Raw genomic sequence first — 25,045 nt, forward strand, 5'->3', positions numbered from 1 at the left:
TTTACCTGCCAAATGTTTTGCCGCCATTCAAGATCTTGTTTACATGCTGACGTATGCTCCAATGATTCCCGTCAGAGTGCAGTTACAACTACTGGGACACATGGCCGCCTCAACAACTATTGTTCAAAATGCAAGGTTACATTTTCGCTGCCTTCAACACTGGCTGAGTACAGTATACACTCCGATGAAGAACAGCATTCACAAGATGGTGGCGATACCATCACATGTACAACAATCCCTACAGTGGTGGACCAAGCCGACCAATGTTATGGCAGGCATTCCTTTTCACCGTCCACAACCGTCGAAGCAAATAACAACAGATGCGTCCCTTACTGGCTGGGGAGCGCATATGGACGACATGATGGTTCAAGGTCGCTGGTCTCCGCAGGAGATGCTCTTACATATCAACATTCTCGAGTTACGAGCAATACGTCATGCATGTCAGCATTTTCAGTCCCATATAAGGAACACGACTGTCAGAATCCTTACGGACAATATTGCCACCATGTATTATATAAACAGACAGGGAGGGGCTCGATCCCGATCTCTCTGTATAGAAGTGATGCACTTGTGGAACTGGTGTACTTGCATCAATACCGTCCTGACAGCCTCCTATTTGCCGGGTGTCCAGAATACTATTGCGGACTCACTCAGCAGGCTGTTTCCCCACGACCACGAGTGGGAACTTCGCACGGACATTCTACACGGTATTTTCACCCAATGGGGGTTTCCCTCAATAGATCTGTTCACTACTGCTGCCAATGCCAAGTGCCCCTATTATTGCTCCAGGGCAGGGATCAGACATCGCTCCTTGGGAGACGCTTTTCTCCACAATTGGGGAACGTCACTGCTATACGCCTTTCCTCCGATCGTCCTAGTTCCCAGGATCCTGGAAAAGATCACTGTAAAAAGGGCTCGAGTAATTCTCGTAGCCCCAGCTTGGCCACGGCAGCCTTGGTATTCAGTACTCCACCAGATGTTCATCAAGACACCGTACACCCTTCCTCTGCTTCCGGATCTCTTGACTCAGGACAACGGCTCCCTTTCCCATCCGAAACCCAAAACATTACACCTCATGGCGTGGATGCTCGCTGGTTCAATCCAGTTGAACGCTCATGTTCACAGAGAGTCAAGCAAGTATTAGTACACAGCAGAAAAGACTCCACTCGAAAGACCTACCTCGCCAAGTGGGCCAGATTTGAAACGTGGTGTAGCAGTGATGGTAGGGATGCTTACGTCGCAGGGATATCCCAGATACTTGATTACATTTTACACCTCCACGACACGGGCCTTGCAATAGCCTCGCTGCGAGTGCATCTAGCAGCAATTAGTGCTCTTCATCAAGGTCAGGATGGGTTTTCTGTATTTGCTCATCCCATCACAAGGAGGTTCCTAAAAGGACTTACAAATCTCAACCCACCACGGCGACCACCACCACCTTCCTGGAATTTAGACTTTGTTCTGGATTCCCTGACACGCCCTCCCTTTGAACCCTTGGCTACGATACCATTGCAACTTCTAACCACTAAATTGCTTTTTCTGCTTGCCATTACATCAGCTCGCAGAGTGAGTGAAATAGCTGCATTCATGTCATCACCTCCTTACATGGTGTTTACTAAAGAGTCGGTAATGTTGAGATCTCATCCAGCTTTCATTCCGAAAGTTTGTTCGGATTTTCACATCAACGAGCCAATTGTTCTCCCCTGTTTCTATCCCAAGCCTCATACTTCAAGGGAAGATGCACTGTTGCACACGCTCAATGTGAGGAGGGCATTAGCCTTTTATATCGAAAGAACGCGACACTTTAGGAAATCGGACCGTCTAATAGTGTCATTAGCGGATCGAACCAAGGGACAACCCATCACTTCCCAACGGATTGCGAGGTTAATAGTGTCGTGTATTACAACCTGCTACTCCATACGTAACAAACCTCTTGTGTGTGCTCCTAAGGCCCATTCTACGAGAGCAGTAGCCACGACTACAGCTTTTCTTAGAGGTGTTCCATTCCGAGACATTTGTCGAGCAGCAACATGGTCATCTCATTCTACCTTTATGAGGCATTACGCTGTAGTAAACCAATTTGCTGCCGATTCCTCTGTGGCTACGGCAGTACTTTCGCATGTCCATAAACCTTAATTCTGGAGCACTCAACTGTTCGAGTACTGCTCCGAAGTCACCTGGAGTGGAGCACCCATGGGGCCACTCGAAGAAGAAGAAGTTACTCACCCTGTGAAGTAACGATTGTTCTTCGAGATGTGCCCCGTGGGTGCTCCACGACCCGCCCTTCCTCCCCGCTCCGGTATTTTTCATTTCTCATTTCAGGGAGCGGCTGAGAGGAATTGAGCAAGCCGGACTGTGCACAACACATCAAAGGCGCGAACGCCGCCTCGGGCAGCCACGCATGCGCGGTCCGGCGGACCACGGCTCTGATAGCTCTCCGATTCGCAGCACCGGGATGGGACCCAACACCTGGAGTGGAGCACCCACGGAGCACATCTCGAAGAACAATCGTTACTTCACAGGGTGAGTAACTTCTTCTTATCCCCAACATTCTCCAACTTCCTGGTTTGCCTGTGTACTGCCGTATAGGTTTCCCAGCAGATGTCAGGGTGATTAAAGTCCCCCACGAGAACCAGGGCCTGCGATCTGGAAGATTCGCTCAGTTGTCCAAAGAAAGCCTCGTCTACCTCATCCACCTGATTCGGTGGCCACAACATCAAGGCTGTTGTTTGCTCCTTTAAACTTAACCCATAGACTCTCAACAGGTTTTTCTCCCTCTTTATACTGGAGTTCAGAGCAATCATAGTGCTCTCTTACATATAGTGCAACTCCTCCTCCTTTTCTCCCCTGTCTGTTGTTCCTGAACAGTCTATACCCTTCCATGACAGAACTCCAGTCATGCGAGTCATCCCACCAAGTCTCTGTTATGCCAATTAAATCATATTTCTTGGTCTGGTCGAGGGCCTCCAGTTCTTCCTGTTTGTTGCCCAGGCTTCTCACATTAGTGTACAAACACTTCAGATAACCAGTTGATCGTCCTATCTTCTCCATTCGAAACATGGTTCCTCCTTTCTTGCCCCTCCCTCTCTGCATTTCTTCCCGGTATCCGACTTTCCCACTCCCCTCAGGGTTTTGGTCACCGTCCCCCAACGAACCTAGTTTAAAGCCCTCCTCACTAGGTTTGCAAGCCTGCCCACAAAGATGCTCCTTCCTCTCTTCGTTAGGTGGATCCCATCTCTTCCTAACAATCCTTGCGCCCGGAACAGAGTACCATGGTCGAAGAAACCAAAGCCCTCTCTGCGACACCATCTGCGCAACCACGCATTTACATCCTCAATTCGACGATCCCTGCCCAGTCCTTTCCCTTCAACAGGGAGGATGGAGGAGAATACCACTTGCGCTCCAAATTCTTGGATCCTTCTTCCCAGCGCTACATAATCCGCAGTAACACGCTCAAGGTCATTCTTGGCCATATCATTAGTTCCCACGTGGAGAAGCAGGAAGGGGTAGCGATCTGAAGGTTTGATCAGCTTGGTAAGCCTCTCAGTGACATCCTGAATGCGAGCTCCCGGTAAGCAGCACACCTCTCGAGATTCCAGGTCCGGACGGCAGAGGAATGGCTCAGTCCCTCTTAGAAGGGACTCCCCGACCACCACCACACGTCGTTTCCTTTTGGGCGTGGTGGCCGTGGAACCCCCATCCCTAGGACTACGCATCCCATGCCTTCCAGTAGATGGTGTTCCCTTCTGGTTTCTTCCTTGTGAGGTCCCTTCCAGAGCTTTCAGCACTGCAGAGCCTGTGGAGAGAACTTGAAAGCGATGGCTTACCTCTATAGCATCGGGGTATTCCCATGCTGGCCTTTTTCCCCCTTCTAGAAGTTACATGCTGCCAGTTCTTTTCTTGGTCACGTACTGCCCTCTCTGGCTCTTCTGCCTGCCGTGCTTGAAGGATTAAATCACCAATGGTAAATTAGACACCACTCTCTACAGAAAATCCACTGACTCCTACAGTTACCTACATGCCTCCAGCTCCCATCCAGGACACACCATACGAGCCCTTCGATACAACCGCATCTGCTCTAATCCCACTGACAGAGACCAGAAACTTCAGGATCTCTACCAAGCATTTATAAACCTCAATTACCCACCCAGAGAAAAAAAAACAAATTGAAAGAGCCAGAGGAATACCCAGAAACCATCTACTTCAAGACAGACCCAAGAAAACCAACAATAGAACACCACTTGTCATCACCTATAGCCCCCAACTTAAACCCATACAAAACATTATCAATAAACTACAACCTATACTGGAACAGGATACTACACTCCGAGAGGCTCTGGGAGACAGACCCATAGTCTCCTATAGACAACCACCTAACCTCAAGATGATTCTTACCAACAACCACAGGACATACCACACTAATACCAACCCTGGAACTTTCCCAGTTGCAGCAAACCCTGTTGCCAGCTTTGCCCACATATGTACTCTGCTGACACCATTATTGGACCTAACCATTCAGTTATAAGATCAAGAACATATATTCCTGCTCATCCAGAAATATAATTTATGCAATCATATGCCGAAAGTGTCCGTCTGCTATCTACATTGGACAAACATCTCAGACACTTCACCAAAGAATCAGTGCCCACAAAACAGATATCAGACCGTATCACAAAGAAAAAACAGTTTCTTGACATTTCTACCAGAAAGGGCATTGTTTCAATGATTTGATTACCTGCATCCTGCTTCAAAGACATTTTAACACAAGACTTGAAAGAGAAACCACTGAACTGTCATTCATGCTTAAATTTGACACTTTACACCTGAGTCTCAACAAAGATGCTAATTCTCTTACCCATTACAAAGATAGCTTCCCCAATTATCACCTCTAATACCATTAGCTCTCAGACATCTACCTTTCCCCACCTCTAATATCATTATCTCACAGACATTAACCTCCCCCCCTCCTTATCCCTCCTCTGTCTGAAATTTGATTTGTCCTTTTTATATGTGTTCACTTTTTTTGATTGTATCTCTTTGGTATATATGGTCATGCCAATTTTCTTCCACAATTTGATCTGAGGAAGTGGGAATGGCCCACGAAAGCTCATCACCTAATAAACCATCTTGTTAGTCTTGAAAGTGCTACATAGTCCTGTCTTTTGTTTCAGCTAGACCAGACTAACATGGCTAAATCTCTATTACTACTTGAAAAAGGAAATGGAAGTCATTGAGTTCGTGTCAGTGCTTTAGTTATAATAAATCACATTGGCTATTAAGGGAAATCAGAATGTGTGCTCTTTACTGCCACAACACTTGTGTTGTGGCAAATATTTATTTTTGTGTGGTTTATACAAAGAGAGATCTACTTGCTTTTAATTTGTAATATTAAAGAAAAAAGGATTTGTAGACAAATTTTTAAAGGTGAAATTAAGTTTTGTTCATTAGGACAGGCATTTTGTTTAAGTATTTTATAGATTTTTGCAATGTTGCTATTTCACACAACTGTATTATGAGTTTTGCAATGTTTAGTGACTGTAAGCATCACCGCCACATGGCAGATTTGAACCTGGGACCTCTAGAGCATAGTTTAGGAGCCTCTATAATTTGTGCTATAAAGCCAGCTAGCTCTCACCTTATGCTATAGAGTGCTCTTGTTTTTATTTTTCACTGTACGTTGTCTAAGTGCCACTACATGGGACAGTGAACTGCACTAGGTATGTGGATTACATAAGGATCTGAGGGTTTCAGCCGGTCTAGAACCATGAAGGCCTGAGGTCTCTGAAACTCCCTTATTACCAGCAAGGGATACAGATGAAGCAGCAACTCACTAATCTTGGAAGAACAGATGTCACAGGAGATCTTATTTGGATGGATGCTTCAGCTCCTGAGGCATCTGATTAGCTTGCACCCACTACTTTGAACCAGGAATTGAGCTGGGTAGATTGCCTGAGGCCATATCTTCATTTGCTCTGGTAATCAATCCTCCTGGGTTCAATTTAGTGGGTCTAAGAAAGACTCACAATCAAATGCTAAAGGCAAATGCTGTTGCGAGGAGTAAGGGAAGTCAGTGGAGGTGTTCTCCCCTCGAACTCCCAAAGTGGCGCCATGCCAGAAAAATCAATGCAAGATATATCTACTCCAGTTACAAAAGTCACATATCTGGAATTGCATATTTTGCATTGATTTTCTCCATGGCTACGTCTACACTGGCCCCTTTTCTGGAAGGGGCATGGTAATTTTTGAAATCGCAATAGGGAAATGCGCGGGGGATTTAAATATCCCCCGCGGCATTTAAATAAAAATGTCCGCCGCTTTTTTCCGGCTTTTAGAAAAGCTGGAAAAGAGCGTCTACACTGGCCCCGATCCTCTGGAAAAAAAGCCCTTTTCCAGAGGATCTTATTCCTACTTCAAAGTAGGAATAAGATCCTCCGGAAAAGGGCGCTTTTTCCAGAGGATCGGGGCCAGTGTAGATGCTCTTTTCCGGCTTTTCTAAAAGCCGGAAAAAAGCAGCGGACATTTTTATTTAAATGCCGCGGGGAATATTTAAATCCCCCGCGCATTTCCCTATTGCGATTTCAAAAATTACCATGCCCCTTCCGGAAAAGGGGCCAGTGTAGACGTAGCCCATCAGTGTAGACCTAGCCTAACTGTGCAGTTTTCCTACTGCTGCTGCATTGTACCCTACTTTTTGTCTGTCTTCTGAGATCTGGCTCCAAGCTCTTCCTGCTCTTTTCCCATGCTGATCCTAGCTCCTGCCTTGATCTTGCTCTGTCCCTGATCCTTGCCTTGTCTGTGGTTTATACCTCGCTCCTGATTGTCAAATCTGACTCTGCTCTGATCCTTGTCTGAACTCCTGACTCCAACTGTGACTCTCGCCCTTAGGTCAGTTTTCCTATGCCCTATTCCTTAGTGATTTTCTTTAAGTCTTGATTTCAATAGATGACAAGAGAATCTTAGCTTTTCTTAAAAGTTTCTAGACCTCATGATTGCAGAGAAAAAACTTGAGAACCTGACCCAGATGCACACTAAAGGCTCAAAAACCAGAAGGTAAATTAAAAGCAGAAAGAAGGCAAAGAAGAAGCAGAAAAAAAAGTTGCTTTTTAAACTTTCCATATTGGATGGTGTCGAGGAGCAAGACCCCTCGATGGCCTAGATTCCCCAGAGTCAGGGTAGGTACCCCCTTTTTTGCAGGGTAGTTATGGCTCGTAGACCTGGTTCCTCTCAAATGTCCCTCTACCTGGGGTAAATACAGCCCTGCATGTCTAGTCCCAGAGTACAGTCCCCTCTATCAGAGTAACTACGTCCCTGCAGGCCTAGTCCACAGTACAATCCTCTCTATCATGGTAAATATGGCCCTACAGGCCTAGTCTCAAAGTGCAGTCCTCTTTATCAGGGGAAATACAGCCCTTCAGGCCAAGTCCCAAATAGGGTTGCCAGATGGTTGAAACAAAAATACCTGCCCCCCCCCAAAAAAAAACCACCAGGAAAAGATTCTGTTCGGGGGGAGGAGGGAGAAAAGAGAGACCAAAATTGTTGAGAAAACAAACAAAAAAGACTCCAAGGACTTAGCCCCCCAAAAAAAAATTAAAATAAAACAGCATTAAAACAGCATGTCCCCTTTAAGAGTGAATGGAGGGATAGGAACAGGTGAGCGGTTGAGCACTAAGACCCAGGGGAAGCACTGCTCACTGCTTCCCCTAGGTCTTTTGGCCAGCAGCCTTGGGGAACCAGGTAAGCATGGGGGCTGGGGGCTAGGGAGGCCAGGTGCCTGGCATTTTCACCTCCTGGACGGGGGGGGGGGGGGGGGGGGAATTCAGACAGATCTCAAGTGTCCAGTGTTCTCTGAATTTTTTTTTTTTTTTTTTTTTTTTTACCAGACAGGAGCCAAAAATACTAGACTGTCCAGGTGAATACCAGATACCTGGCAACCCTAGTCCCAAAGTACAGTTCTCTTTATCAGGATAAATACAGCCCTGCAGACTAGTCACAACCACATTCTTCTCTCCCAGGGTCTCTATGGCCTAGAGGCCAAGTTCAAAGATAGGCTTCCCAGTAGGCTAGGGAGCTGGATTGTTGTGGGTTGGGGAGGAAGGGGGACCTGGGCCCTCCCACTCCATCGGGTCCCAGCCCAGGACCCTGCTGGCAGTGGAGGGTTTCACTGCCTGCTCAGCAGGGATTCCTGCCCAAGTATGCTGAGCTCCCAAAGGCCAATCTTCCACCCTGAGCCACTCCCTACCATTCCCAGTGCACTGCTAAGCTCTCAGGGCAAGGCCCATATACTCCATCACAGATGGAAATGAAGCTATAATAGTGGTTTTCCTACTTTGTAGTAAACTAAATAGTAGGTAAGTGTTACTAACTGAAAGGTGACCACTGCAGGCCTTTGGTCATAATGTATATGTAATGGACCAGGTCGGGTCTAAGCACAGCTGAGGGTATCCACTCAGGGCAAATTGCTCAAATTTGGGGCTCCTTATAGCCCCAGACTGGAGACCTTCCCAAACAGGCCACAAACCAATCACACTGATCAGTTCAGCTGCCAATCTGGCCAGCCAGAAGCCTCACGAGCAAAACTCCTCAGTTCTTAGGAGGCCCCTTATTCAGACAAAACATTTAAGCCATTGGTTTCAATTGGCATTTATTTTCCCTGAGTAAAAGGTACAGTGTTTTAACCCAGTGTTTGATGCTAGTGATCTGTTTATTCTCATATGATGGTGGTTGCAGTGAGTATGTGTACTGTTCCTTTAAATATGTCAGGAATGGGCTCTGAGGAGCAGATATACCATTGAGCAGAGAGAGGGACAGATTCTGTAAGTTTAGAGAGCATAGTGGAGGAGGGATAGCTCAGTGGTTTGAGCTTTGGCCTGCTAAATGCAAGGTTGTGAGCTCCATACTTGAGGAGGCCATTTAGGGATTTGGGGCAAAAATTTGTTACAGATGCTACTTGGTCTTGCTGTGAAGGCAAGGAACTGGACTCAATGCTCTTTTCCTTCCAGTTCTAGGAGAGAGGTAATTTCAATTAATTTATTTACTTACTGCTTTTCTTATTTCTAATTCATTTTTGAAGAAAACACCTCTTTTTGTATTGCTTTACCATTGTTACATAACAGAAGTAGTTGTAAGAACTGGTGAATCGATTCTTTTCAGATTCACAAATAAGTTCATCCAGCTCAAATTAGTTAATGATGATGCAATCTAGGGACACATGGGGAAACATACTTGTATGCAACATGGTTCCTGTAAAGCAGAATGAGGAGGATGATTCTGTTGTATGTTACATGAAAAGAGGTACCTTTATTTCTTTAAAGAGAAAAGAGAAGTAGTGCAACTTGGGTCTTAAAACAACTGGAGAACATTAGCTGAAAGGCTTTGTTGTTTTTTTTCTCAGCATGGCTGCTATTCTGTGAGATGACCTATCTACATTCTGTGAATATCACTCCTAATCCTAGCATTACTGGACTAGGTCAAGAGAGTTGCAATTATAATTCAAACAACTGTTTCACAAAGAGACTCCTATTGCAAGTGTTATAGACAGGCGAGCAGAAGGAATCAGGGCAAAAAGGGAGGCATAATTAAAAATTAGAAGTTGGCTTCAGAAAAGAAGATTAAGGTATTAGGCAGAGCCAAAAGCTGCAGTGGCTGCACTGGAGCACTTAATTTTCTTTCCTAGGGTAGGCTTCTAGCCCTGACTCCTAGACTCTTGATAATGTTTTTGTGATTTCAATGTGAGTCAGTACGAAATGTCTGTCTGCTTTCTTCTCTTCAGCCTGGCATTATCACACCACAGTAATTACGTTACATTTTCACAAAATGAAGACAGAATAAATATGGGTTTATTGAAAGCATCAATTTTTGAATAGGGATAAAATGGCAGTTCCTTGATTTTGAAGCAATAATTTCAATGTCTGTTTGTCTTTTTCCCTGGATGGATAAATAAGACTTCATGGTTCTGTAGTCATTTCTCTTACAGAGGAAGTAAGGGAGTTTGCCTTAGAAAGGACAGCTGGATTTGGCCCTAAGAATTTTAAGAGTTTCCTTGTTTCCTCCTTTTAGCTAGTACATGTAAAATGTTAAGACTGATTTATTTCAGTTCTCCTTCTCCATTGCAGGAATTTTGTGCCATACTTTTTCTCTTTAAAAGGCTTGCAATCTTGTGAACTAAAATTTTTTTGCCTCACATCAAGCTTCATGTTATAAAGGCACAATTTAAAATAACCTTCAATGCAGTTGAGAAGCACAGTGGGAAATGTGTGACCTTACATTTCTCAATCCTCTCTTGGTATAATCTCCAACTAATGACTGTACACGAATCATTGCGTTAGCTTGTGCCAACACCGTCTCACTTGTCCACACTGAAATCTCCCAAGGCACGTGTCTCAAATCAAGTTAGAGAGTGAGCAAGCTAAAGTGTGGGAAAGTACATGTGTTGGCTCTGGCATGGACCTATACCCGTGCTGGTTTACAGTATTGGGTACAAGGTTTCAAGTTTCAATATTTCTCTCCACCCTCATTCCCACAACTCATGTTCCTCCTAACCCTTACACAATCTAAAAAGATCCCTGTCTCCTTGTGCATGCTAGGAATGTTACACCTACCACACAAAACAGCTTTCCGCTGCACTCTTTGTAGGTAAGTAAAGGAAATAATGTATCCAGTTCCAAAAGCATCTACTTGTCTGTTCATGTGCATACAGGTGTGCTGATCAATATCTGGTCAGAGTACAGCATCCTCTGTGGTTTTAGCCAAATATCCAGCAGGAATGTTTACCTCAACCAAGAAGTTTCAGAGGCTAGAGCAAGGGGGTGAAGTTCCAGGAATGGATGAAGTGCATGAGCCTCCTGCAGAGGAAAGCCAAAGACTCAAGCATTTGGTCTAGGAGGGCTCATTGTACATTCCCCTTTTACAGCCAGCTTGACTCGACTCTGACATGGGCCACTTAGGCCATTTGTCAAGGCAGGAGTCTCATACTATTGCTGCTGCTGCACACAGCTCTCAGTGACAGTGATGGGAGTTGCAGAGCTGAAACAGCTTCAGAACTAGGTCTCCTAATTGCACAGTTGTCGGGTTGTGCATTGTCCCCCATATAGAAAGAGCATCTAAGCTGATTGATTGTATTGCAGTAGTGCCTTGTAGCCTGATCATAGACTATGATCCCATTGTGCCAGGTGCTGAAGAAATGCAGAACAAAAAGATGGTCACTGCCGCAGAGAGTTTTCAAACCAAGGTGCCAGATGGCAGGGGAGTATAAATAAAACCCAATGAGACACTACTGGTCATTATGTTATGTAGTGGTCTCAGCACACTAGTGACCTAACTTTTGTTTTTTTGTGGAAAAGGTCTGGAAGGAGGATAATGCCTCAGTTCTGCAGATGTTTATAGGAAGCTCATCCGAAGCATGAGCGGCAGTACTGGGAAAAGCACAAATGTGCTTGTTTAAAAATTGAACAAGTTATAGATAAGGTTGATGATGCTGGCTTATCTGAGATGGGAGATGACAACTTGATAGTGAATGATAGAGATGTCAGGTATAATGGGTGTAAGCCATTTTACCCCGTGGACACCATTGGAGCTGTGCAGGTGTCAATAAAGGCAGCATTTGGGCCCTACTTTAAGAAATGAATTAATAGTTCTTTTGGTGATGCATGTACCAAGGCAGAAGCTGGCCCCAAATGGCCAACAGGGTCAGACCATTTTTTGTCACTAAAAATCTCTGGTGTGCACAAGGAACAGATCTGTTGAGCAGGAAACTGCTGTTTTATGTACTTACAGGCCTTCTCTGAGCAGAGCTCTTAACTATGGCAGAATCATTACACAGTCGTGGCTCAGTTATTACATTCTTTATGACAGAAGATGATGTGACGCCCTCTATCCACCAGAAGGCTTTAAGAGGAATTGTACTGTACACGGGCTCCATAGCATCAGTAGTGGAGGGGCCGTACAGCCTCTGTAGCAAACTTGAAGAGGCCTAATTCACTCCCTGCTCCCTTTGGGGAGAAAAACATTTGCAGCAGCACTAGGCACTTGTAGTCCTGGAGTTCATATTTGATTCTTGCTTCTTCCTGTACAGGGGGCACAGGAATTGTACTGTATACTAAAACTGACGGCACCGGCTCTCGTACAGTGAGCTATTTGTCAGTGTCACAGAACCCCTTAGTCTCATGTCCAGCAGAGAAGGCAGTTGTGCCTGGGGAGGTGAAAACAAGTTCTCTGCAGTTCCCTCAGGGCCAGACTCCAATTTACACTTTCTTACACTCTTCTGTTAATTGGTTTTCTTGATATACTGTTCTGGGCCACTGGCATGTAAGTCACACCAGTTTAGATTGCCTCAGACCTACTTTCCCTGTAAGCTGTATGGCTACTTACCTAGTTCTGCACAGGCACTCAAGATACCTGTGTAAGGCAGGGAGGATGATTGTTCCACCTCCAACCTAGCCTCCAGCCTGGTGGCGGGGGGGAGGGATGGCCTGAACCAGGTGCCTCTCCCCTACCATGAATGCAACTGTAGCCCAAGAGGCTTGGCCTGTGCTGTAGCCAGAGCCCCCATATCCTGGCACCCCAACCCTCTGTCTTAGCCCTGAACACATCATTAATAGCCTATACCAGCCAGAGCCCTTGCTACCCAACCCTCCATACTAGCTCTGAGCCCCTCAACCACAGCCCTATCCCACAGCCTGCACTGCAAGCTAGAGCTTTCACACTCCCAACCCTCTGCCCCTGGCTTGAATCCCTTTTCATACTGAGAATCCCTTGGCCTCACCTCATCACATGCATTTTGTTATGTGCACCAATATGAAAATGACATGTCACGTACCACCTCTACATTGGTGCATAAACTGCAGCAGGGGAAGTTTAGGTTGGATATTAGGAAAAACTTCCTAACTAACTGAGTGGTTAAACACTGGAATAAGTTGCCTAAGGAGGTTGTGGAATCTCCATCTCTGGAGATATTTAAGAGCAGGTTAGATAGACATCTGTCAGGGATGGTCTAGATGGTAATGGGTCCTGCCGTGAGGACAAGGGATTGGACTTGACCTCTCAAGGTCCCTTCCAGTTCTAGTGTTCTATCATTCTATGATTATATACCCATTGAGTATGTGTGACTTTGCTGGAGGGTCGAGCCACTGAAGACCAGCTTAGAGAGATCAGCAGCCTATAGGGGCTTCAGGAGAAAAAAAAGAGACTGGAGCACTTCATCCAGAAAACAGGAAGAACTCATGACAGGTGAGTGGCACAGGAAGGCACTACTCAGTGTGAGAAAGGGGATAGGAAATATTCACTTTGAAACTTGTTAGAATTTCACTGGGGGAAATGCAGGAGGTACAATGCCTGCTTGACCTGGGAGCAGTAGAGATCGTACCCAAAAGTTTCGAGAGCAAGGGGTTTTATTCATATTACTTTCTCACTCCAAAGAAGACAGGAGGATGGAGGTCTATCTTACACCTCCACAGACTGAACCGCTATCTCCAAAAACAGCAGTTCAAAATGTTTACCCTAGCATCAATAATACCAGCATTAGAAAAGGGAGACTGGGTTTGCAGCCCTCGACCTGCAGAATGCCTACTTTCACATAACTATTCACCTGGCACACAGACGATTCCTGTGCTTCGTGGTAGGAACAGATCATTATCAATATCAAGTGCTACCATTCAGCCTTTCTTTGGCACCCAGAGCATTTTCAAAGACTCTGGCTATTGTTGTGGCATACCTGTGCAGAGAGGTGGTCATTATTTTTCCCTGCTTGGATGATTGGTTGGTGAAAGGCCCATCAGAAGCAGAGACACAATGAATGATAGCAACAATCAGGCAAACATTCAAACTCCCGGGCCTCATACTCAATATACAAAAGTCGACTCTACGGCCAACACAGTGCCTAGAGTTTATAGGTGCTCAGGTGGATTCTGTAGCAGCAAGTGCTTACCTACCACTGCAAAGGTTTCACACAATCCAAGATCTTGTTACTATTCTCACCATCAGCCCCACAGTTCCAATACTCACATGCCTTCAACTAAAGGGTCACATGGTCACTACAACTTTCATGGTCAAACACGCCTGCACTTTTGTTGCCTTCAGTATTGGATTACTTCTGTTTATACCCATCAAAAACAACAGATAAACAAGCTTGTATCCCCTCTACTCCACATAGTATGATCCCTCACGTGGTGAACTAAACCATACAATCTTCAGGCGGGGATGCCATTCCACCGGGATCAACCCTCCGTTCACCTAACTACCGATGTGTCCCTCATTGGATGGGGAGCCCACATGAATACCACGTCAGTACAAGGCTGATGGACCACTCGAGAGACCACTTTTCACATCAATTTATTGGAGCTCAGAGCTGTTTTCAATGCATGCAAGCATTTCATGATACACACTCATGGCAAAACTGTCAGAGCATTGACCGACAACATAATAACAATGTACTACATAAACTCTCAAGGAGAAACTCGATCCCATATTCTATGTGCCAAAAAAGTTCAGTTATGGAGCTGGTGCATGAAGAACAAAACCAACCTTGTAGCTTCATACTTACCAGGAGTAAACAATATAGCTACGGATTCTCTCAGCAGACACTTCGCCCCGGACCATGAATGGGAGCTGCACTCTCAGATTCTCCAATCCATCTTTCGACAATGGGGTTTCCCAGACATAGATCTGTTTGCTTCCAACAAAAACAAGAAATTTCATCATTACTGTTCGAGAGCAGGCATTGGGCCGGGATCTTTAGGGGATGCCTTTCTTCTCAGTTCAGAGAGTCCTCTCCTGAATTCATTCTCTCCTACTCCATTCATCCCCAGAATTCTGGAGAAGGCCAGCAGAGACAAGGCCACAGTGATCCTCATAGCACCATTTTGGCCATGGCAGATATGGTTTCCTTACCTGTATCAGATATTTCCTCTACCTCCTTACCACCTGTTGATTAAGCACAATCTCTTGACTCAGAACACAGGAACCTTACTCCACCCAAAACCACATGTCCTACGTCTAACTGCATGGCTCATTGTTGGTTCTACCAGGAAGAACTACAATGTTCAGACCAAGTAAAAGAGGTCCTATTACACAGTAGGAAGCAGTCTACTCGATCCGCTTACCTACAGAAATGGCATAGTTTTCTTTTCTGGTGTTCTAACAAAAATCTAGATCCAAGAACAGTACCCTTACAAAAAATCCTAGACTATATCCTGTCACTTAGGGATGCCAGATTGGCCTTTTAATCACTAAAAGTGCATTTATCTGACATTACCACCTCCTATCAACCAATAGAAGGGTTTTCAGTCTTCGCACACCCCATTACAAGAAAGTTCATAAAAGGTCTCATCAACCTATACCCACCACGCAAACCACCACTGCCACTGTGGAATTTAGAAATGGTGCTGGACACTCTCACCCACGTCCCTTTTGAACACTTAGCCTCCTGTTCACTTTCCATGATGTTACTAAAGATAGTCTTCCTATTGGCAATTATGTCTGCCTGCAGAATGTGTGAGCTGGCAGCACTAATGTCAATTCCACCATATACCATCTTCAACAGAGATAATGTGGTACTATGTCCGTCCTCATCCTTCCTTCATTCCTAATGTATGTTTCGACTTCCACCTAAATGAACCAGTTGTACTTCCTACATTCTACCCTAAACCACACTGGACAATAAGAGATGTGATGTTTCGTTTGCTAGACATACGCAGGGCCCTGGCATTCTACATAGCTAGAACTCAATCTTTTCATAAATCTGACAGTTTACTCATTTCCTCAACTGAGCGTCCTAAAGGGTATCCTTTATCATCACAATGAATTTCTGAATTCATAGTTTCATGCATCACACAATGCTATCCCTTAAGAATAATCCACTGCCTCGGACGCTAAGAGCACATTCAAAAAGAGTGATGGCAACATCTACAGCCTTTCTCTGCGGGGTACCCCTTAAAGACATACGCAGGGTGGCTACATGGTCCACCAAAGACACATTTATGTTAACCTTTCACATCCTTAAGTAGAGTGTGGTAAAACTTTTTTCTAGAGCTGAAGTTATTATTGGAAAAATGGGGATTAAGCTGTATAAATCTAGAAGACACAAGTTGAAATGAATTAGTGATTGTTGAGGGGAATTGATTGCTAGAGCCTACATGTATCACCCCATTGCTTCATTTTAGAAGTAAATGAATAAATGCAAGTGCGACAGTGTTGTTTTTGATTCCCATCCATCATCTCATCAATGACAATAGAAGTATTTCCATTCTTTATTCAGTTTCTGTGTTCTAATATTCTAATATATGTTTGACCACGATTTGTGGGCATGCACTTGAAAAGCTGTAGGTGCCCTTTACTAAAATTGCTGCTAGCTACCTTCTCTAGATTTAGCATGTCAGCTGATGAAGAGTTCCAGGGTATCGCACTGCAGTGTAAATGCAGCTAGTGGGAGCCAGTGAGAGCTGAGTAAATATCCATAGGGTCAGTTGAAAGCAGGCCATCCTCTATGGGTACAAACAACATTTTTATTAAAACTCACGTTAAAATTGTTTACATAGTATGCAGGTTAAAGAAAAGGAGATTCTGTACATCTGAGAGTCATGCTTGGATTATTATCTACAGACAAAAGTTTTGCTTCAAACTGTATATGATACATAGAGTACCCAGTCAGCAATAACCCAAATGTAGGTGCATACATTTAACAATGTAGTTTAGATATTTGGAAATTTTATAGAGAGTTGGTTGTGGGAAGCTAATATGTTGATAAATCGAGATTCTTTCAGTAAATCATAATCCAGGGTACATTGCCCATTGGAAAATAGAGTCAATCAGGGAAGTATTTGAGTTACCTTTCTCACTGTGATTCTTGTCTGCACTGTCCTTTGTCTCCCCCTGATTATTGACAATATGTAGATGTCCCTTGACCACTGAACTCATCCCACGTGTTTCAGTAGTGCTATATACTCACAGTTTACCAGAAGTTTATGAATAATCTGCTATGTAGTAAAGGAACAAAAACTGATAATGGCTAGATTTTGCCTTCAGAAGTGTCCCTTGATATCAGTGGTGGCTTTAACCCATAAAAGTGTGGTGGGGCACTTGATTTTTACACGAGGCTATGAATATATATTGGCTGGATCAGTGGGTGAATATCTGTTACATATTTATGTCGATACTAAAATGTCTTGTAATCTGCTGTGTATTTTTCAGTCTATCAGTGGAGATTGGGATTCTCCCAGATGATCCCAATGGTATTGTGACGTGGGATTAGCATATGAGACTGTAAATGAAGGATTAAATAAATGAAATAATAATGAAGGACATAATGAAACCCCCTTCCTTTCAGATATATACACTAAGCTATACAGAACACATCATTGGAACAGTAAGGTTCAAAAAGGAATTCCAAATCTTAACTTTTTAAAATCAGATTTCAATTTGTTTGTACTTGAACATCCTAATCATGTCCATGAGCTATTGTCTAGCAGTGCATCTTGTTATGCAGCAAAATTGTTTTACCTCCCAGCAGACACTACACAAACAATAAAAACTCTACTTGTTCTTTTGTTTCCTCTTAGGGTCTTTATATGTCCTTGTTAGAATACAACAGAGGATTTTTGCCTTTTCCCACTACTCTGTCACTTTCATGACCACGCATCACAGCTACCATTTTTCTGGCTGAAGAGATCTGGCTTAGGTCTTTTATCAATGATGCTTAAAAAGTGGCTTAACTCTGAGAAGTGACTCTGAAAAATGGCATAGTAAGCTTACAGGCTTATTATCAGTCAACAATGTCCAGACTAAACACGATCAGTGTACTAGAAGAGAAGTGTCCTACTTTGGCAAAGTCAGCACGCAGACACACACACACACACACACACACACATACAAACTACCTGCAAAAAAGCTTGCTTTTCTCTTTTTGATTTGCAAAATCTACCCAGTCAGATTTTCAGCTTTACTGAAGGTAATATATGTTTGCCAGTCTTTTCCATCTTATAAGACTTAATATTGAGTGCACATGTAACAGGGAGAAGTTAGAAAAGAAGATAGATGGGAGAAAACTATAAGCAAAAATTGTTTCCTTTTCGTTTTTTAGTGTCATGTTCGTAAAAGCACAAAACTCTTGTGGAACTGTGGGGGCACAGGTTAGTTTAAACAGAATCATACGATGAACTGAATGAAAAAGACCAGGGAAGCAAGACAAAATTGAAATTCTTTTAAATTGGTATTTGAGCATCAACATTTTGCTTGACAGTTCTTTCTTCAGGACTTTACAATCTAAAAGAGAAATAAGAATGCACGTAGGGTTTGGGAGCTATTAGCAACCCAAAGATTTGTTTGTTTGTTTTTTTTTAAATCATGAAAGCAGTTATATAACACATGTGTTTGTGGTTGACATGCTCATGGTAAAATTGGCTTTTCAGGATGGTGCGAACCTAATAGATAGGTCGTGTTGTGGCAGAAGCCCCAAAGTAAGACAAAAGAAGTGTTGATACTGGCTGAAGCTTTGATATGTGAGGGAAGCCAGTAAAATATTTGAGTAGGATGGTTTAGAAGTGTGTGGTAGGGCAAGGAAAATGATTTTGGCTATGCCACTGTGAACAGAATGGAGGAGACTGAAATAGGGAAACAGGGATGAGAAAACTATTAATCCAGGAAAGAAATAACCAAAGCACAGAGAATTTTTGTTTGAAGGGAGAGTGATAAAGGGGTCAGATAGTTAATACATAGTAAAGTAAAAAATGTCAAGATTTGGTGGTAACCTGGATTTGCGGAGAGGAGTGAGAGGAGTCAAAATGGCCAGTGATGACCAGAGCCATATACACATTACACGTGATACATAGCATTGGGAGAGGGCAGTGGCTTCAGCTGCTCCTGAACAGGCTCAGCCCACTTAGGCATGGGTAGTGGTTGCTGGGGAGCTTAGGGATAGGGCCAGTGGCTGAGGCAAGATCTGTTTCATCAGCTTTGGTGATAATGCCTGGAATCTTCTACATTCTCCTTGTGTTGACCTCAGTCGCTGCCATTCTACTCCATTCTTGGCAGGTAACCCCATTTTGTTTTCTTGCTCTGATTGGGAATTTTGTTACAAAAGAAACTTTGAGATGGAACTCCCAGGGTGCATTTACACAGCACTGTAACTCGAAATAAGATACACGTTTTTGAGCTATGCAAATTGCTTATCTTATTTCTAAATAAAGCGCTATTCCAAAATGTCCCTTACTCCTCACAGAATGATGTTTACAGAGACATTGGAATAGTGAGCCTGAAATAACGGGCTTGCTGTGAAGACACAGGATAGCTATTTAGAATACTCTGATATTCCAAAATATTGTTGCATGCAGATGCATCTCCAGAAGCACTGGGCATTGTGCATGCTATGTGAAAAAATTCTGGGTGCCTCAGGAAGTGGTTCCACCATTGTGAGATAAAAAGGGTGGAATTAGTGGCAGTGAAAGAGATAGTTCTGAAGGAAAAATGAGGAACTCCGTTTTTAGCCATGTGTGATTTGAGGATGAAGTTGGACAACTAAGAGGAGATTTTAGAAGGTGAGAAAGAGATGAACTATAGGAGTGGGGGAGAAGGGAAACACAGTTTCAGATCAGAAACTTGGTTTCTCTAAGTATAAAAGAGAAGATTAAAGACCCTGAAGCAAGGTTAGGAAGTGATGCCACAGCTGTATCTCTTTTTCGATACTCCTCTAACCTTCATCCTATTCACTGCTCGTAGACATTTCTTCTTATCTGAGTCAGGAACTTATGCATCGACTAATGATGATAAAGGAGGAACACAAAGATAAAAACAGGACATCAGCACAGTTTGTCATAGTGCTGTTTGTTGAAGGTGAATCTATAGCAGTGAAAAATAATATACAGTGTTCTAAATGAAACTTTCAAACATACACATGTAACCCACAGCGTCATATGTATGTTTCCTTCTTCTTTGAGTGATGTCACTGTGGGTGCTCCACTGTAGGTGCTGGGCTTGCCCCAGTGCCACGGGATGGAGATTATTCGCAGCAGTAGTCCAGCTGGACCGCGCATGCGCGGGGAGCATCTCGTGGCATTCGTGCTCTTTCATGCTGCTCCGTCTGGTCTGAGCCAGTTCATCTCAACTGCCTCAGGCTGTAGACAGCGGAAACTGCTCTCTTTGGATTTCTTCTTTTTGTGAGGAATTCAAGCTTGTTCTTATCTCTGGTTCACAGTTTATACTTACCTTCTCCTTTCCCTTCCTAGTTTAAAAACACATTTTAAAGTTAAAAGTTACAGTTAAAGTAGTTACCATACGTTTACTGCCCTTACTTGCTACATTTCAGTTATCTTCCCCGTTACTCATTACCTTCTCCCTGTTTAAAAATAAATAAATAAATAAATAAAAGTTAAAAGTTAAATTTAGTAAGTTGAAGTTACATTATAGTAATGTAATGGTTCACCAGGATTCAAAAAATGCGACGCTTGCCATGTCGGATGGCCACTCTTCCTGTATTCATTGTTTAGGGGAGGGCCATGTTCCACAAAAGTGTTCTCACTGCTTTAAGCTTACAGATAGAGCAGGATGTGACAGGGAGATGAGGCTCAGGAGCTTTTTTTTTCCCTTCACTTCCCCTTTCCTCTCCCCCTCTCCTTCATGGAGTGTGTGTTGTGACTGGCAGGTGGAAACTGTTGGCTTCTAATTAAAGTTTGAATTCTAGATGCTTCTGTTGATTGGCTGTGTCTTGGTAGGAAGAGGGACTTTCAGGAAGTCCAGGGCTTTATAAAGCAGTGAGCAAGCAACCAAGGAGCTTGCAAACAGGTGAGTGCTAAGGGAGTTTAGAGAGGGAGTTTGGAAGAGGACAGGGAAGGGGGCGAGGTTCTCTTGTCTTCCTTTTAAATCCTTTCTCCAGGACAGCAGGGATGGATGGTGATAGGTCTGCTGTTGTCACCTGCACAGCGTGTGCTATGTTTGTCTTCCTCCCAGAAGAAAGAACAGATTTCATCTGCACAAGGTGCAAGCTGGTCGCCCTTTTAGAAGAAAAAATTAGAGGACTGGAGGCCCAAGTGTTGACCCTATGCTCGATCAGAGAGGATGAAGACTTCCTCAATACAAGGCAGCGTCTAATCTTGCAAGCACGGCAGGTGGAAGTGCCAGAGAGCGCAGTATGGGACCAGGAAGAGAACTGGCAACATGTAACTTCTAGAAGGGGAAAAAGGACAGCACGGGAATCCCCCAATGCTATAGAGGTAAGTAATCTCTTTCAGGCTTTCTCCACAGGCTCTGCAGTGGTGAATGCTTTGGAAGGGCCCTCACAAGGAAGAAACCGCAAGAGAACACCATCTACTAGAAGGAATGGGATGCGTAGTCTTAAGGATTGGTGTTTCACGACCACCACCCCCAAAAGAAGACGATGGGTGGTGGTGGTCGGGGACTCCCTCCTAAGAGAACTGATGCATCCATCTGCCGTCTGGACCTGGAATCTCGAGAGGTGTGCTGCTTACCGGGAGCTCGAATTCAGGATGTGACCGAGAGGCTTACCAAACTGATCAAACCTTCAGATCGCTACCCCTTCCTGTTTCTCCATGTGGGAACTAACGATATGGCCAAGAATGACCTTGAGCAGGTTACTGCGGATTATGTAGCACTGGGAAGAGGGATCCAAGAATTCGGCACGCAAGTGGTGTTCTTGTCCATACTCCCTGTTGAAGGGAAAGGACTGGGCAGGGATCGTCGAATTGAAGAAGTAAATGCGTGGTTGCGCAAGTGGTGTCACAGAGAGGGCTTTGGTTTCTTCGACCATGGGACTCTGTTCCGGGCACAAGGATTGTTAGGAAGAGATGGGATCCACCTACCCAAGAGAGGAAGGAGCATCTTTGTGGGCAGGCTTGCAAACCTAGTGAGGAGGACTTTAAACTAGGTTCGTTGGGGGATGGTGACCAAAACCCTGAGAGGAGTGGGAAAGTTGGATACTGGGAAGAAATGCAAAGAGGAATGAGCAAGAAAGGAGGACCCCTGATTCGAATGGAGAAGATAGGGCGATCAACTGGTTATCTGAAGTGTTTGTACACTAATGCGAGAAGCCTGGGCAACAAACAGGAAGAACTGGAGACCCTGGCCCAGTCCAAGAAATATAATTTAATTGGGATAACAGAGACTTGGTGGGATGACTCGCATGACTGGAGTGCTGTCATGGAAGGGTATAGACTGTTCAGGAAGAACAGGCAGGGGAGAAAAGGAGGAGGAGTTGCATTATACGTAAGAGAGCACTATGATTGCTCTGAACTCCAGTATATGGAGGGAGAAGAACCTGTTGAGTCTATGGGTTAAGTTTAGAGGAGCAAACAACAGCAGTGATGTTGTGGTTGGTGTCTACTACAGGCCACCAAATCAGGTGGATAAGGTAGATGAGGCTTTCTTCGGACAGCTGAGAGAAGCTTCCAGATTGCAGGCCCTGTGGGGGACTTTAATCACCCTGACATCTGTTGGGAAACCAATATGGCAGTACACAGGCAATCCAGGAAGTTTTTGGAGAATGTTGGGGATAACTTGGTATAAGTGCGCACCTTGACCTTCTGCTCACAAACAGGGAGGAACTAATAGGGGAAGTAGAGGTGGGTGACAACCTGGGAAGCAGTGATCATGAGATGGTATATTTCAGGATCCTGACCAAAGGAAGAAAAGAGAGTAGTAAAATACACACCTTGGACTTCAGAAAAGCAAATTTTGACTCCCTCGGGGTATGTCTACACTACAAAGTTAATTCGAACTAACGTCCGTTAGTTCGAATTAACTTTCATAGGCACTACACTAGCGCTCCGCTGGTTCAAACTTAATTCCAACTAGCGGAGCGCTTAGTTCGAACTCGGTAAACCTCATTCCATGAGGACTAAGCCTAGTTCGAACTTACTAGTTCGAATTAAGGGCTGTGTAGCCCCTTAATTCGAACTAGTGGGAGGCTAGCCCTCCCCAGCTTTCCCTGGTGACCACTCTGGGCACCACCAGGGAAACTCGTTTGCCCCCCTCACAGCCCCAGAGCCCTTAAAGGGGCATGGGCTGGCTACGGTGCCCATACCAGGTGCAAACCTGCGAGCACCCAGCCAGCAGACCCAGCACCTGGCATGGCATGAGCCAGCCACCCGATGCCCCAGAGCCCTCCGCCTTTTCCCGGGACCAGGCTGGCGGCTCTCGGGAGCCTGGCCAGGACCGCAAGAGGCGGGCACCCACCTGGTCTAGTGCAGACATCGTGGACCTCATCCACGAACTCCGCACTAGGCACAGGAAAGTGACCGTCTAGGGCAGGAGAGCTGCCAGCCTGGCCATCCAGGAGCAGGTGTGCATGAAAATCAAGGTGGTCCTTTGAGACCCCCAACCCTGAGCCCTGAGCTTAGAATGGCTGTACTGGGTCAGACCAAAGGTCCATCTAGCCCAGTGGCCTGTCTGCCGACAGCAGCCAACACTAGGGACCCTGGAGGGGATGGACCAAAGACAATGACCAAGCCATTTGTCTCATGCCATCCATCTCCAGCCTTCCACAAACTTTGGGTAGGGACACCATTTCTACCCCCTGGCTAATAGCACTCCATGGACCCAACCTCCATGACTTGATCTAACTTCTCTTTAAACTCTGTTCTAGTTCTAGCCTTCACAGCCTCCTGCAGCAAGGAGTTCCACAGGTTGACTCTTTGCTTTGTGAGGAAGAACTTTCTGTTACTAGTTTGAAGCCTGCTACCCATTCCTTTCCTTTGGTGTCCTCTAGTCCTTCTATTATGGGAACTAATGGAGAACTTTTCTTTATGCACCCTCTCCACACCACTCTTGCTTTTATAGACCTCTATCATATCCCCTCTCCGTCTCCTCTTCTCTAAGCTGAAAAGTCCCAGTCTCTTTAGCCTCTCTTCATATGGGTCCTGTTCCAAACCCCTGATCATTTTAGTTGCCCTCCCTTCTCCCAGCCTCTCTCTTCCCCTCTCCCACCTCTTTTTGCCAGTCTCCCCCAGTTTTGTTCAATAAAGAGAGATTCTGTTTTTGAACACACGTTGTCTTTATTTTGTACATCAGGAAGGGGGGCTAGGGAAGGGTAAGTGGAAGGAGGTGAGGGAGGAATGGGGTGCGCGCCCCCGATGGGGAGGACTGGGCTGGCTCTGCGGGCTTCTCGGGGTGGAAGTTCTCCAGCAGCCCCCCGATTGCCCCCTCTCCCCGGATGGCAGCTTATGGCAAGTGCAGCCGGGGTGATGGCCGAGTGCTGTGATGTTCCGTGTGTGGGCACTAAGGGCACTCCAAGCCAGGACTGCTTTGCAAGCGGGGAAACCTGAGAATTGTCTGTCCGGGGTGGGGGTCAGGTCCCTTTAAGCACAGCCTTCGGCTAGCTTGAGACAGCAGCTATACGCTCTAAGTCCTCATCTGATGCCCTGCCGGCACTGCTTCCGGCCATCCTTAACCTCTGTTCAGGGTCCACTCTGTGTGGACATACTAGTTTGAATTAGCAAAATGCTAATTCGAACTAGTTTTTAAGTCTAGCTGCGCTAATTCGAATTAGCTTAGTTCGAATTAACTAAGTTAGTTCGAATTAGCGCTGTAGTGTAGACATACCCTCAGAGACCTGATGGGTAGAATCCTCTGGGATGCTAACATGAAGGGGAAAGGAGCCAAGGACAGCTGGCAGTATTTTAAAGAAGCCTTATTGAAGGCACAGAAAGAAACCATCCCGATGCGTAGCAAGAGAGGCAAACACGGTAGGAGACCGGATTGGCTTACAGGGGAAATCCTTGGTGAACTTAAGCACAAAAAGGAAGCTTACAAAAAATGGAAACTTGGACAAATGACCAGGGAAGGGTTTAAATGTGTAGCTCAAGAATGCCGGGGGGTTATCAGGAAGGCAAAAGCGCAAGGGGAATTGCGACTGGCAAAGGATGTGAAGGATAACAAGAAATTCCAAAAGCTTTTCAAAAGAGTAGCTCTCTCTCAGGAGATTCAGCTCACTGAAATCGAAGGTAAACACCACCGTCTATTCAAGAATCTTGAGACGTCTTATGCTCCTAAACTGGCGATCCCCCTGGATGAGGCCTTATTGGAGGTTGCCAATGACTTGTGGCAAACC

Source organism: Pelodiscus sinensis, chromosome 9 (genome assembly GCF_049634645.1).
Source record: "Pelodiscus sinensis isolate JC-2024 chromosome 9, ASM4963464v1, whole genome shotgun sequence".
Taxonomy (NCBI): domain Eukaryota; kingdom Metazoa; phylum Chordata; order Testudines; family Trionychidae; genus Pelodiscus; species Pelodiscus sinensis.